This window comes from Oryzias latipes, chromosome 12 (assembly GCF_053564925.1).
Source record: "Oryzias latipes strain Hd-rR chromosome 12, Olatipes_Hd-rR_3.1".
Lineage (NCBI taxonomy): Eukaryota > Metazoa > Chordata > Actinopteri > Beloniformes > Adrianichthyidae > Oryzias > Oryzias latipes.
Window position 1 is genome coordinate 4,593,232 of NC_136248.1, and position 13,141 is coordinate 4,606,372.

At 47.6% G+C, this 13,141-nt stretch overlaps 2 protein-coding genes across 4 annotated transcripts in view; one reads left to right on the forward strand and one right to left on the reverse strand.

Moving 5' to 3' along the window:
- The window catches only part of niban2a (niban apoptosis regulator 2a), a 98,926-nt gene extending 85,805 nt beyond the window's left edge, over positions 1-13,121 (reverse strand). The window contains exon 1 of one of the 2 annotated variants that reach the window (XM_078955643.1): positions 13,103-13,121. The gene's annotated coding sequence lies outside the window, so the exon portion shown is untranslated. Of the gene's footprint in view, positions 1-2,344; positions 2,430-13,102 lie in introns of those variants that run through there. The other variant, XM_004075107.5, reaches the window with a different exon arrangement.
- stxbp1a (syntaxin binding protein 1a) overlaps positions 8,941-13,141 on the forward strand; it is a 41,961-nt gene continuing 37,760 nt past the window's right edge. For both annotated transcript variants that reach the window (XM_011482064.3, XM_078955644.1), the window contains exon 1: positions 8,941-9,068. The gene's annotated coding sequence lies outside the window, so the exon portion shown is untranslated. The remainder of the gene's footprint in view (positions 9,069-13,141) is intronic.

Here is a 13,141-nt window from a genome sequence, read left to right on the forward strand (position 1 = left end):
GGACCTGACAGGACGTTGAAACGGTTGGAAAGTACGAGGTCATCGCGGTCCAAGGCTTTCTTCCGGCGGCACACCACCTCAGTCCAAAGCGGTTTAGGTGTGGAGCTCAAGGAAGGCCGCGGCGAGATGTCAGGGTCCCAGTGAACTGTATCTCCCAGGGCCGTTTTCAGTGAGGCAATATGCATGGACTGTTGATGCGCTATGTCCAGCAAAGAGTTCAACAGATCATTTTTCGACCTCAACTCATCAGAGAGTTTCTGGATATCCTTTTTGAGGTAAGTGATCTGTGTATCAGTATTTTCTGAAGCTGTCAAGGGAGACACAGACACAGTGGCAGTAGTAGCAGCAGCCATCTTGGCGAGGATGTGTGAGGAGGGGCATTCTGATGCTGCTTCTTCATGCAGAAAATGACATTGTGAAACCGCACAAACTATGTATCTGCCCGCATGGTTATAAAAAAAAACATTTTTCATTGCTTGAACCACAAAATTACAGGAGAGCGCTTACCTGATTGACCTCACCCATGAGGGAATCAGTGGCAGAAGCTGGACAGAAGTACGAAAGGACCCATCCAAAACCTTTTCCTCTGGTGCGGACCACCAACAACAAATACTACAGGGGACATCGCCGCTCAGGGGCCACACTTTTTTCATCTACATTTAATCTTTTCTGAAGCCTCTCCTTATATTAAAAATGGTTTTCTCTCACTGAAAATTTCACCTGAAAATGCACATATATTTTAAATTTGAACCAAAGTACAATAAAGTAGTGTAGTATTTCTAGGCACAGAGAGCAGCACCATGGATTCAGTTTTCTCAGAAACAGAAGCACTGAGGTTAAACTGAACAGTGAAGCAAACATTCCTGCAGAGACAGCTAACTACAGCAGCTGAGGAACACAAGGAGGAAAACAATAACGTCTGACCTATCAACCTCAATAAGTTAAAAAAGCGTTTTGAACACTCTAGGGGCCAACAACAACTACATACTTTTACTGCGGCACCTAATTGGTCAGTTTATAACTTGAATAACTTGAACTACAGCAAAAATATAAAAAAATAAGAATTATCAAAAACGTGTTTAAAGAAAAGGTATCACAGCAAGTATTCAGACCAATAGAATGACTGAGTAACAGCTGTTTATTTCTCTATAAAAGTCTATGGGATTTTGACTTCTTGGAGCCAGCGGGTACTTCCTGTTTGGAACTGGCTCCAAGAAGCCAAAACATGTTCTTGCTAATCCTAATTGCTTTCATGTTGTTTTCTTTGTAGTGCACTTTGTTCATGTTTTAAACCCGCCAATCAGATGCCTCAATAAAGGTATGTGGTCTCATGCCAATGTTCGAAATAATGAATTGACAGATTTCAAGAAGCCTGTGTTCAGCTAGGAGGTGTGTGGACTTCCAACGAGCTTACTCCTGATTGGCGAGAGTGGTTAACCCTTGTGCTATCCTAGGCACTTTAACGTTGGGAGTTGGGTCATCTAGACCCACTAGACAGTGCTCTGAACCTTTTTTCTTCAATGATTTGTGATCTTCATTGGTGTCCATGGATTACATGAAATCTTTCCATATTTTTCCACCTTTGTCATGGTAGGGAGAATACATCAATGGAAGGGTGGGGTCATCTAAGATAGCACAAGGGTTAAAATGTTTGTATTGATGACGTTTTTACTTCAGCAAATAGGGGAAAAAAGTAGTGAGCATGTGTTTGAATTGCTTCCAAATAGGTTAATAAATACTTCTGCACTACAATGGTCTTTTGGGGCTTAATGAGTAGTGAGGGTATTTAAACATTGATATTTTATGAAGACTATTTACTGTGTTCTGATGATGAAAGCTTGGATGATTTATAAAAATATATTTCCTTTTTTTTCAAATAGCAAAGGCCCAAACGTAATGCATTGTGGTCTATATTCGCCAATCTAGTGAGCATTGATGCACACTGGTTTTTCTCAGACTTCTGTGAAATTTCTAGGGCACTGAATTTTGGAATTGTAGATTCAGACATTGACAAAATGGCGAACACACTATATAGTGCACTAAGTGATGAGTAGTGAAGGAATTGGGACACAGCTGTCACTTATTTTGCCTTTAAAGAAACATTTTTTGATTTCACGGTGAAGAGTTGCTGATCTGCAAGAAAAGAATATTGAAATTTGACCAAAAGTTGCCATACTGTTGGTTGGAAAATTCGTATTTAGCGGCAGTAAGCCAGGTGCCAGTAGGTCGGCCAATGATCCAATTCCCTTCGGTACGATCCCCACTCCCTCCAGTCAACTTTTGTTGTGTCCTTTGGCAAGACACTTCCTCCCTTCAGTGTGGCTCCACTGGTGTGTGAACGTACATGAATGTCCTGGTGATGGTCAGTAGGCGCGTCCTGGCAGCCACGCCTCTGTCAGTTTGGACACTAGGGCTGGGTGATATAGCCTAAAAAATAAAATCACAGATTTAATTTTTTTAAATATGATTTCCGATTTTTTCCTGATTCCCCCCCGCTCCACTTATGGAAAGCAATAAGTACAAACGGCAGACAACTTTGAGCAAATGTTGCTTTTATTTAATCAAGCGCAAGACAAATGTAACCCCCATTTCTGGGCTGAATAATAAATAAATGAACACACTCTTGGAATCAAAGTCCCAGCTGTGATTTAAGTCACACGTCGTAGTCTAGGCTAAAAGGTGAGAAACATTCACCTTGAGAGTAGCACCATTTTCTAAAGGAATAACAATACAGTACAGCTCATATCTAGGGATGGGTACCGAGCCCCAGAATTGAACGAGCCCCAGGGCAACAAACATTCTTCAAGACCGCAGTATCGTAAAGATCTGACCTCAACGGTTCTGCTATCGGTACTGGAGAAGTCACACTTTTTTTTGTGTCCCACAAAATATAAACTAGAGCTGTGACAGTGAGAGATTTTTTACCACCCCACCGCGGTGATGAAGCAGCAGGAGTCGCGGTCAACCGCACATCCCCCACCCCCGGCGAACACAAAATCCCCCGGTGGCCGCTTCACAAATGAATATAATTAATAATTACAACACAGTATTCTTTATTAACAAATAAAAGTAACAACTAACTACTAACTAACTACCTCATGAACTAACTATATAGGTGTTGTAGAATGAGTGTGTATTAGTGGCGATTTCTTTAAGACTGCAAAGGAAGCTCGGCTTCCCTTATAATGTCACAAAATTAATGGTCAAATATGTACTTTTGTATTAACCTTTTATTGAATAAAAATGTGTTAGATAACGTTAATCTTAAGGACGAGTTCTTTCAGAATCAGTTACATATAGGCTGACTCGATATCCTTCTCATACATTCCCGCAGCATCACAGTGCATTTCCCTATAGAAGCCCAGCGTCCATTGACTTCAATGGGGCTGCTTTGAACGTTTTTTTTTTCAGCGCTTCAAAACTAGACGGTCATTGGATAAACGCTGCGATTATGTCCCGTGGACGATTATGGCCCACAGACGCTCAGCGTCTCTGGGCATGAATGGGGAGTGGGCTGGCCCGGACTCCGAGCTTCTGCGTGATGATTGGAGGGTCTGTTGAAAGACTGCATCTCATTTTGACTGACAGCGATTCTGTACTATAAGGAATCACTGAAGCTATTCGCGCTCAATCCCATCGTGGATTTCTCAAGTTTAGTCGAAATAAAAACTGCTGCAACCTATTTCTTTGAAATTTGCTGTGTGAAATTGCTTGTTTTTTTACTTTTAAATAAATAGATAATCTTATGATGTGGGTCGAAAATGAGCTTCCCCTCTCTGAGAGACCAGTAGCCGCCACTGATGTGTGTCAGCGCGCTGCGTGTGTAGGAGCAAGGAGCGTGTGCCACACGAGAGTGAGTGAGAGCGCGCACAAGTGTGGCGGGAGCACGGGCGTTCATGTTTTTTTTTTTTTTTTTTTTTTTTTTTAACTTGTCCTGTCCAACAGCTAGGCAAACAGATGAGAGCTGAGGGCCTCTTGTGTTGGACATATTTTATTTTAACAAGAGGGGTTATTCATCTTCAGACAAACCAAAGGTATGTCTGAATAAACCCCTTTTGTAATTGAGGCCAAACTTTATTAATTTCAATCATGTTTGAAAATCTTTGGTGTTGGACCGGACGGAAAAGGAAAGAGGGGAAGAAGAGAGAGGGACGTTAGAGAGAGGGGGGGGTAGGAGGGTGATAATCGGAGGGGAAAGGGGGTAAGACCATGAAGCAGCATAGAGCAGACAGGTTTACTGGTTGTTTATCGTTACGGTACGGTTCAAATGTAGTACAAAAAGGGCGGGGCCTGTTCACACACACTCAAATATTATCAACACACCTGCTAGCCGCAAAAATGTCCACATGTCAACATGCACACAAAACAGATAGTGTTCACACGCATACTTATGCCTTAAAACCAACTAGTGTGAAATATTTCAGTCATTCAATCATGCACACTGTTAATGCAAAGGTGAGCTAACACCTGTGCTCAGGTGAGTGTTTATGTTCTTCTAAAATGTATGGTGGAATGTGAAAAGAAGGAGGAGGAGCGCCCAGCCACCCCCACACCCACACCCCCGCCGCAGCAGCAGCGGCAGCCGGAATTCCCCCAACGCCACACGGGAACAGGCAGGGAACAACCGCCCCCCGGGCGACCAAGACCGCCACCCAGGCCAGGGCCAGCAGGACCGCCGCGAGGCCCCCAGAGCCAGAGAGCAGGGAGGCGCAGAGGGAAAGAGAGCGCCGCCCCAGCCCAGCCAGGAAAGCAGCCCCCCGCCGCGCCGGAAGAGCCCAACGCAGGGCCCCACCGGAGAGGGACGCCCACAGCCCCAGACGAGCACCCCACCACCACCCAGGAGTTCCGGGCATCCCCCCGCCCCGACCCCAGGTACGAGCCAGGACCCCCCAAGGGAGACCCGCTCCGCACTCCAGGCAGCCACCCACCCAGCCCACGGTTGGTCCAGGTAGGAGCAAGGCAGGGGCCCGCCGCCCCCGCCCAGGAGGGGGGAACCCCGGGGAAAAAAGGGCGGCCCACAAGGGATGTTATAAATATGGCCCGACCAGGCTCGGCCATGTTGGAAGTTTGGCGGGGCCCAGCGCCCAGGGGCAAGGACCAGGACCCACCCCCCAGGGACACGAACACCCCCGGCTCAGGTGTAATATGAACCCCCCACCGTGCGGAGAGAGCACCGCCGGGCCCAGGGAGCCGGCACCCAAGGGACACGGCCGCCATCGCCAAGGGGCCCACACCCCCCACCAGGGAAGGGGTAGGGGACAGATGGACCCAGGTCCCACCTTCCTTGTAAAATGTGTGTGCGTGTATGGGTGCTTGAGAAGGTGTTTGTGTGCATGTGTGTGTGTTTATGTTTGAATGTATATATTGAAGGGGGAGGGGTGTGTGTACTAAGGGGGGTGCAGTTAAAATTGGCGAGTAGGGCACTAAGGGGATCGGGCGTTCATGTTTGGTGTTACGGAGTGAAGGAGAACAGTAATAAAAGGTCTCAGGAGTCAGGCAAGGATGCCCCTTTTCCCCTTATGTATTCCTCCTCTCTACCAGCTCCTCACGGACTCTAAAAAACTCAGTCTTCTAAGGTATTTCAATAAAAGATCACACAGACATTATCAGCCAACTGGCTGATGATACCACCCTGTTACTAAAAGATCATTCACAGGTACCATTAGCTATTGATTTGATCAATGTTTCTCTGCTGCTTCTAGACTCTGCTTAAACTTAAAAAAATGTGAATTATTTGCTCTTAAACAATGCGACGTCCTCTCCATCTACAAAACTCCAGTGAAAGAGTCCATCACCTACCTAGGAATTACCTTTTCTAAAGATAAAAAAGCCAGATGCCAATTAAACTTTGATCCAATTATTAATAAAACAAAGACAAAGCTGAACCAGTGGCTCCAGAGAGATTTATCATTGAGAGCCAGAGTTTTGCAAACTAAAGCTGAGGGAATTTCCCGCCTTAATTACGCAGCTTTATCCCTCAATGTTGACAAAAAAGTTCTGAAAACCATTGACAAAATGCTATTTAACTTTATTTGGAGGAACAAAAACCATTAAATAAAAAAAACAGTTGTAATGAAATCTTACGATGAGGGTGGTCTTAACTTTCTACTTCTGTACATTAAATAATACCTTTAAAATAAATTGGCTAAGACATTTTATTAGGAATCCAACTTCAATCTGGAATTTCATACCAAATTACATTTTCTCCAAGTTAGGAGGCATAAACTTTCTTTTATTTTGTAACTATAATTTGCAAAAGATTCCAATAAAACTTTCCGACTTCCATTATCAAATGTTACTTTCCTTGTCACTCATTTACAAACACAATTTTTCTCCAAACAGATACTACATATGGAACAATAAAGACATTACATATAGACATAAATCTTTATTTTATCCATCTTGGTTTATTCAAAACATCCTTTTGGTTCATCAGCTGTTTGACTCAAATGGATCTTTGATGTCACATGAAGAACTCTGTCTCAAATATAGCATCAAAATACCTAAAACGGAGTTTAACATTGTTTTAAAAGCAATTCCTAAGTATAACTGCATTCTTCAAAAGTTCCTCATTGCAGAGTCTAACTTTATTACCAATTAACCCAACTAAAATAGAAATAGGCCAAATTTGCTCACTCTTTCAGAAGGATGTTGTTTCCATTCCCTATGTAGTTTCTTATTCGAATGATTTAGTTTACCAATTAGAATGAAAAAAGATCTGGAATACCAGCAAAATACTTTTTAACCAATAAAGTGAAAGAAATCTCATTTAAACTTATCCATAAATTCTACCCATCCAAACTATATCTGCAAAGATTGAAAGAAGATATTGATGTAAGCTGCTCTTTTTGTCAAGAATACCCTGATGATGCTGTACATTTATTTTGGTTGTGTCCCTTTTCCACTACTCTCTGGTCTAAAGTTTGTCATTTCATTTCCGCCCACATTGACCCAGACTTCCGCCTGTACTTAGAAAATGTTATGTTTGGCATCACCCACTGTCCATCTCATAAAAAAGGACAATTCTACATCATTAACCTTTTATTGTTTTTATGTGTGGCACATTCATAAATCCAAAGTTACAAATCATACCCCTCATTTTTCCATCTTTATCAATGAGTTCAAACAATACATGAACACAATAAGAAACTCTGATAATAAGAAAGCAATTAAAACATTCGATCTGTGCGTCAGTTTCAATGTCTCATGTAAATTGTAATAATAACCCCCTGGTTTGTTCCGTTCTTGCTGCTGTTTTGAATTGTTGTGCATTGAATTGTTACATTCAATAAAGTTTGTAAAAAAAAAAACGTAATAAGAGGCTTTCCTCAGGTGTTGGAATAGGTTTGTGGTGCTGCTGCCTTTGCGTTAGGCAAATGTTGCAGCGTGGCTGGGGGGGATGTCTCTACCTCCATGTCTGTGGCAGCAATCGTGGTGGCATTGGGCGGGCAGACCCTTACAGCCCTTGTGGCCCACCATGTTATTTTATGTGGCCCGCGAGGCCATAAAAGTTTTAATTTCTTAAAATAAAAATTTGATTTAGTTGCTTACATACTATTTATGTGTAGCTGCAGCTTAATGATTTAATGTTTTCAGGTCTTATGTGTGTATGCAGAGAAATTTTCATCAAACCATCAGTTGGATGCGAGGCTGTGTGCAGCCTTTGTTTGTAAAATGTTACACGTGTAATACATGTTCTTTCTAGTACAGTTTTATGTAATTTTTCTTTATTCACTCGGACAGTTTAATCATGGCCTTTAATGAGCAGACAAAATGTAAAAGGATTTATGCTAGAGTAACTGTCATGTCTCGTCAAGTTTTCTGTTTTATTTTGAAAGTCTAACTTACCTCTCGTTCCAGACCTTCCCCTTCCTGCCTTGCGTGTTCCCCACACCTGAGTCTGTCTCATTATTTCCTGATCATTCCCACCTGTGCTTCCCTTCCTCATGTATTTATAGCCTGTGTTTCCCTTTGTCCTGTGCCTGTTTGTCTTGTGCTTTAACCAGTCAAACTTAGCCTTTCTCTTGAGCCACAGAATTAAAGTCTCTTCGAAACTCTGCATCTGAGTCCAGTCCTGTGTTCTGCCTTGTCAGTACAAACAGGCCAGAATGGACTCAGCAGAGAGCAGTGGATTAACATCTATCCTGCAACGCCTGGAAGCCCGCCTTTCTCATCAGGAGGACTTCCAGAAGGCCCTGGCGTCCCATATGGGCCAGGTCTCTACCCAAGTTCAAGACCTCCGTTCAAGTTCACTCTGGACCAACCCTCCCCCAACTCCTCCTACTCCCATGCCTGCCAGGAGCCTGGAAATCGAACTCGCTCCTCCCGATCGTTACTCAGGAGAACCTGGACTATGTAAGCCCTTCCTCACTGACTGTTCGATCCATTTTGAACATTCCCCCCATGCCTTTGTTTCTGACAGAGCCAGGATCGCCTTCATGATTTCTCATTTAGCGGGGAGGGCTCGTGCATGGGCCATGGCTGAGTGGGCTCGCGCCTCCCCGCTCTGCTCGTCCCTCGTAGCCTTCCAGGAGGCGCTACAGAACACTTTTGACCCGGTGTCTACCAGCCGGGAAAAAGCCCGTGAGCTCACCTTCATACGCCAAGGTGGGGACTCCGTCTGTGATTACGCCATCCGATTCCGCACCGTAGCGGCTGAGAGCGGGTGGAACTCGGTGGCGCTGTATGATTTTTTCATGAAGGGGCTGGCTCCGCGCATTCAGGAGCAGCTCATTCCGGTGGACTTACCTCAGGATCTTGACTCCCTGATCGCTCTCGCCATCCGCACGGATAATCGAATCCGTGAACTGGTCTCCCGACGTGGCAGCGGATCATCAGGAGGCGGGTCAGCTCGCAGGGCTGCTTCCACGGAAAGAAGAAACTTCCGCCGCTCCACAGCCGACCTGCATCCCTCCGTCTCGGCGGAGAGCTGTGTGGAACCCGTGCACGAGGGACGGACACGTCTTTCGGCGGAGGAACGACAGCGACGCCTGCAGGAGGGGCGGTGCTTCTACTGTGGGGAGATCGGTCATCCCGTGATCTCCTGTCCCATGAAAAAAGCCACGTTGGTGAGTCAGATCACCGCTACGGGCAGACGCGCACGGAGCCTCACGTCATTAGTGGTAACCCACCATGGCTCTTCTATGACTCTCGTAGCCCTCATTGACTCCGGGGCTGATGTAAGCCTTATGGACTGGAAGCTGGCCATCAGCTTAGGTCTTAAGCCACAGCCACTAGACAGACCCATCCAGGCTCGGGGCCTTCATGGGAGGGGTCTCTTTGATATCACGCATGTTTCCGAACCTATCAAACTGTCCATAGACAACCATACGGAGGTCATGTCTTTCCACCTGTTTAGGGGCTCCTCTAGGGAGTTGGCTCTGGGATTTCCTTGGCTGTGTGAGCACAGTCCCAGGGTGGACTGGGCGACCGGGAAAATACTGGAGTGGGGGCCAGGATGTGACAGACACAGAATTTCCCATGCCGCAGGTAAACGAACCGTCATGAACAATAACCCTGTCCCTGTTCGTCCTGCTTCAGGTCCAGAGGTCCCTGACCTGAGCACTATACCCTCCTGTTACCATCATCTGGCCGAGGTCTTCAATAAGAACCGGGCTCTGAGCCTCCCGCCTCATCGGCCCTATGACTGCGCCATCGACCTGGTTCCGGGGTCCACCATTCCTAAGGGACACCTGTACTCGATCGCATCTTCGGAACGCCAGGCCCTTAACAAATACATTGACGAATCCCTGGCAGCGGGTCTCATTCGTCCCTCCTCATCTGCAGCTGGTGCCGGGTTCTTCTTTGTCGGGAAAAAGGATGGGACTCTCCGACCCTGCATAGATTACAGCGCGCTCAACAACATAACCATCAAGAACAGATATCCATTGCCGCTCATGTCCTCTGTTTTTGACCAGCTCCAGCAGGCCCGGGTGTTCACCAAGCTCGATCTCCGTAACGCCTATCATTTGGTCAGGATTAGAGAGGGGGACGAGTGGAAAACAGGGTTCAATACACATAGAGGCCACTATGAATACCTGGTCATGCACTTTGGACTTACTAACGCCCCCGCCGTTTTTCAGGCCATGATCAATGATGTCCTCAGGGACTTCTTGGATCATTTCGTGTACGTTTATTTGGACGACATCCTGATTTACTCCCCGGACCTGGACTCTCATGTCTCCCATGTCTCTGCGGTCCTCCAGCGACTTCTGGATAACCACCTCTACGTCAAGGCCGAAAAGAGTGAGTTCCACGTCACCACTGTCGCCTTCCTACGTTTTGTTGTGTCCGCAGGGGCGGTAGAGATGGAACCAGCCAAGGTCAGCGCCGTAAAGGACTGGCCGACACCTGACAGCCGTAAGAAGCTGCAGCAATTCTTAGGATTTGCGAACTTTTACAGACGCTTTATCCGGGGTTTCAGCTCCATTGCAGCGCCCCTCCATGCCCTCACGTCTCCACGGGTGCAGTACCGGTGGACGCCTGCGGCCGAGGCCGCTTTCCGGGCGCTGAAACACCGCTTCACATCCGCTCCGCTGCTCACTATGCCTGATCCTCACCGTCAGTTCATCGTGGAGGTGGACGCCTCCAATGAAGGGTTAGGGGCCGTCCTCTCGCAGCGGTTGGAGCAGGATGGGAAGGTTCATCCCTGTGCGTTCATGTCCCGGCGTCTCTCTCAGGCGGAACGCAACTATGACATCGGCAATCGGGAGCTGTTGGCGGTCAAGGTGGCTCTGGAGGAGTGGCGCCACTGGCTGGAGGGTGCGGAGCACCCCTTCATTGTCTGGACAGATCACAGAAACCTTGAGTATATCAGGACTGCCAAGAGACTAAATGCTCGCCAGGCCCGATGGCGGCTTTTTTTTTAATCGTTTTTCTTTCTCCCTTTCTTACAGGCCGGGGTCCAAGAACGTCAAGCCGGATGCCCTGTCTCCCAGTTCGACCCTGCGCCTGTTGCCAAAGAACCTGAACGTATTCTTCCACTGACTTGTGTGGTTGGAGCGGTATCTTGGCAGATAGAATCTGAGGTAAGGCAGGCTAACAGTGGGGTGCAGACGCCCAGTGGTTGCCCAAGGAATCGCCTATTTGTACCCCCGACACTGCGCTCAAGGGTGATCCACTGGGCCCACACTTCTCTGCTTTCCTGTCATCCGGGAGTAAGGCGGACCATGCACGCCATCTCTCGGAGGTTCTGGTGGCCTCGCATGGGGCCGGAGGTCCGGGAGTACGTTTCCGCCTGTTCAGTCTGTGCCAGGAACAAGTCTTCCACCAGTCGTCGCATGGGGCTCCTACAACCACTTCCCGTTCCTTCCAGACCGTGGGCGGACATTTCCATGGACTTCGTCACCGGGCTTCCCGTCTCTCGTGGACACACCACGGTTCTAACGGTCGTGGACAGGTTCTCCAAGATGGTCCGGTTCATCGCCCTGCCTAGACTGCCTTCAGCTAAAGGTACGGCTGAAGTTATCATGAACCAGATTGTTAGGTACCACGGTTTCCCGAAGGACATTGTGTCGGACCGGGGGCCTCAGTTCATATCCCGGTTCTGGAAGGAGTTCTGCCGGCTCATCGGTGCTACGGTCAGCTTGACCTCGGGATGCCATCCTGAATCCAATGGCCAGACTGAACGCCTTAATCAGCAGCTGGAAACCGGCCTCCGGTGCTTGGTCTCTCTGAACCCCTCAACATGGAGCAGGCACTTGATCTGGGTTGAGTACGCGCACAACACCCTGCCCACTTCGGCCACCGGCGTCTCGCCCTTCAAGTGTGTCTTCGGATATGAGCCTCCCCTGTTTTCGGCCTTGGAACCAGAGGTTGCGGCTCCGTCTGTCCACGCCCTGGTCCGCCGCTGCCGTCGGGTCTGGGCGGCAGCCCGGCAGGTTTTGGTTCGGCAACAGAACAGGGTCAAGGCGGCTGCTGACCGCCGGAGGCGTCCCGCCCCCACTTACCGTCCGGGTCAGAAGGTCTGGCTCTCAACCAAGGACCTCAACTTGCACCTTCCTAGCAGAAAGTTGGCTCCAAGATTTGTGGGTCCGTTTCCCGTCACCAAGGTCGTCAACCCTGCAGCGGTCCGCCTTCGGCTGCCCCGGTCCCTCCGGGTTCACCCCACGTTTCATGTCAGAAAGGTGAAGCCGGTGGTGGACAGTTCCCTGATGCCCCCCTCGGAGCCGCCTCCTCCGCCCAGAATGGTGGGTGGGGGTCCGGTGTACACGGTGCAGAAGATTCTTGCTGTCCGGAAGCAGGGCCGGGGTCGCCAATTCCTAGTGGACTGGAAGGGTTACGGTCCGGAGGAGCGGCAGTGGATACCGGAATGCTTTATTGTGGACAGGTCGCTCCTGACAGATTTTTTTAGGTCTGGGGCTCCTGGACCGTCAGGAGTCGGTCCTTGAGGGGGGGGGGGGTTCTGGCATGTCTCGTCAAGTTTTCTGTTTTATTTTGAAAGTCTAACTTACCTCTCGTTCCAGACCTTCCCCTTCCTGCCTTGCCTGTTCCCCACACCTGAGTCTGTCTCATTATTTCCTGATCATTCCCACCTGTGCTTCCCTTCCTCATGTATTTATAGCCTGTGTTTCCCTTTGTCCTGTGCCTGTTTGTCTTGTGCTTTAACCAGTCAAACTTAGCCTTTCTCTTGAGCCACAGAAATAAAGTCTCTTCGAAACTCTGCATCTGAGTCCAGTCCTGTGTTCTGCCTTGTCAGTAACAAGCAAACATGTTTTCTATAAAACTGTAATTGTCACTTTAAAACGTTATAATAAATAAATGAGTTATTTAAGATTAAGGAGTAGTTACATGTATTTTCATTACATTTAGTTACATGTAAAGGTTATATCTGGCCCTTTGAGGACGGCCACTATGCTGATGTGTCCCTCTGTGAAAATGAGTTTGACACCCCTGTTTTAAAACATTCAAAAGATTTCACTACAGGTTTTAGGTTTATGTTGAAAACAAAAGCAAAAACTCAATAATGGAATTATTCAGCCTTTGGAAGTGAATAAAATAGATCTTCAGTGACCCCCCCCCCCACTCTCTTTTAACTTTCTCCGTTTCTAAAGGTGATTATTAAAAGATGCCCCCCCCCCCCCCCCCCCCCCCCATTACTCACAGGTAGCCTGTAAGCCGGATAATGATGATGATGACGGTG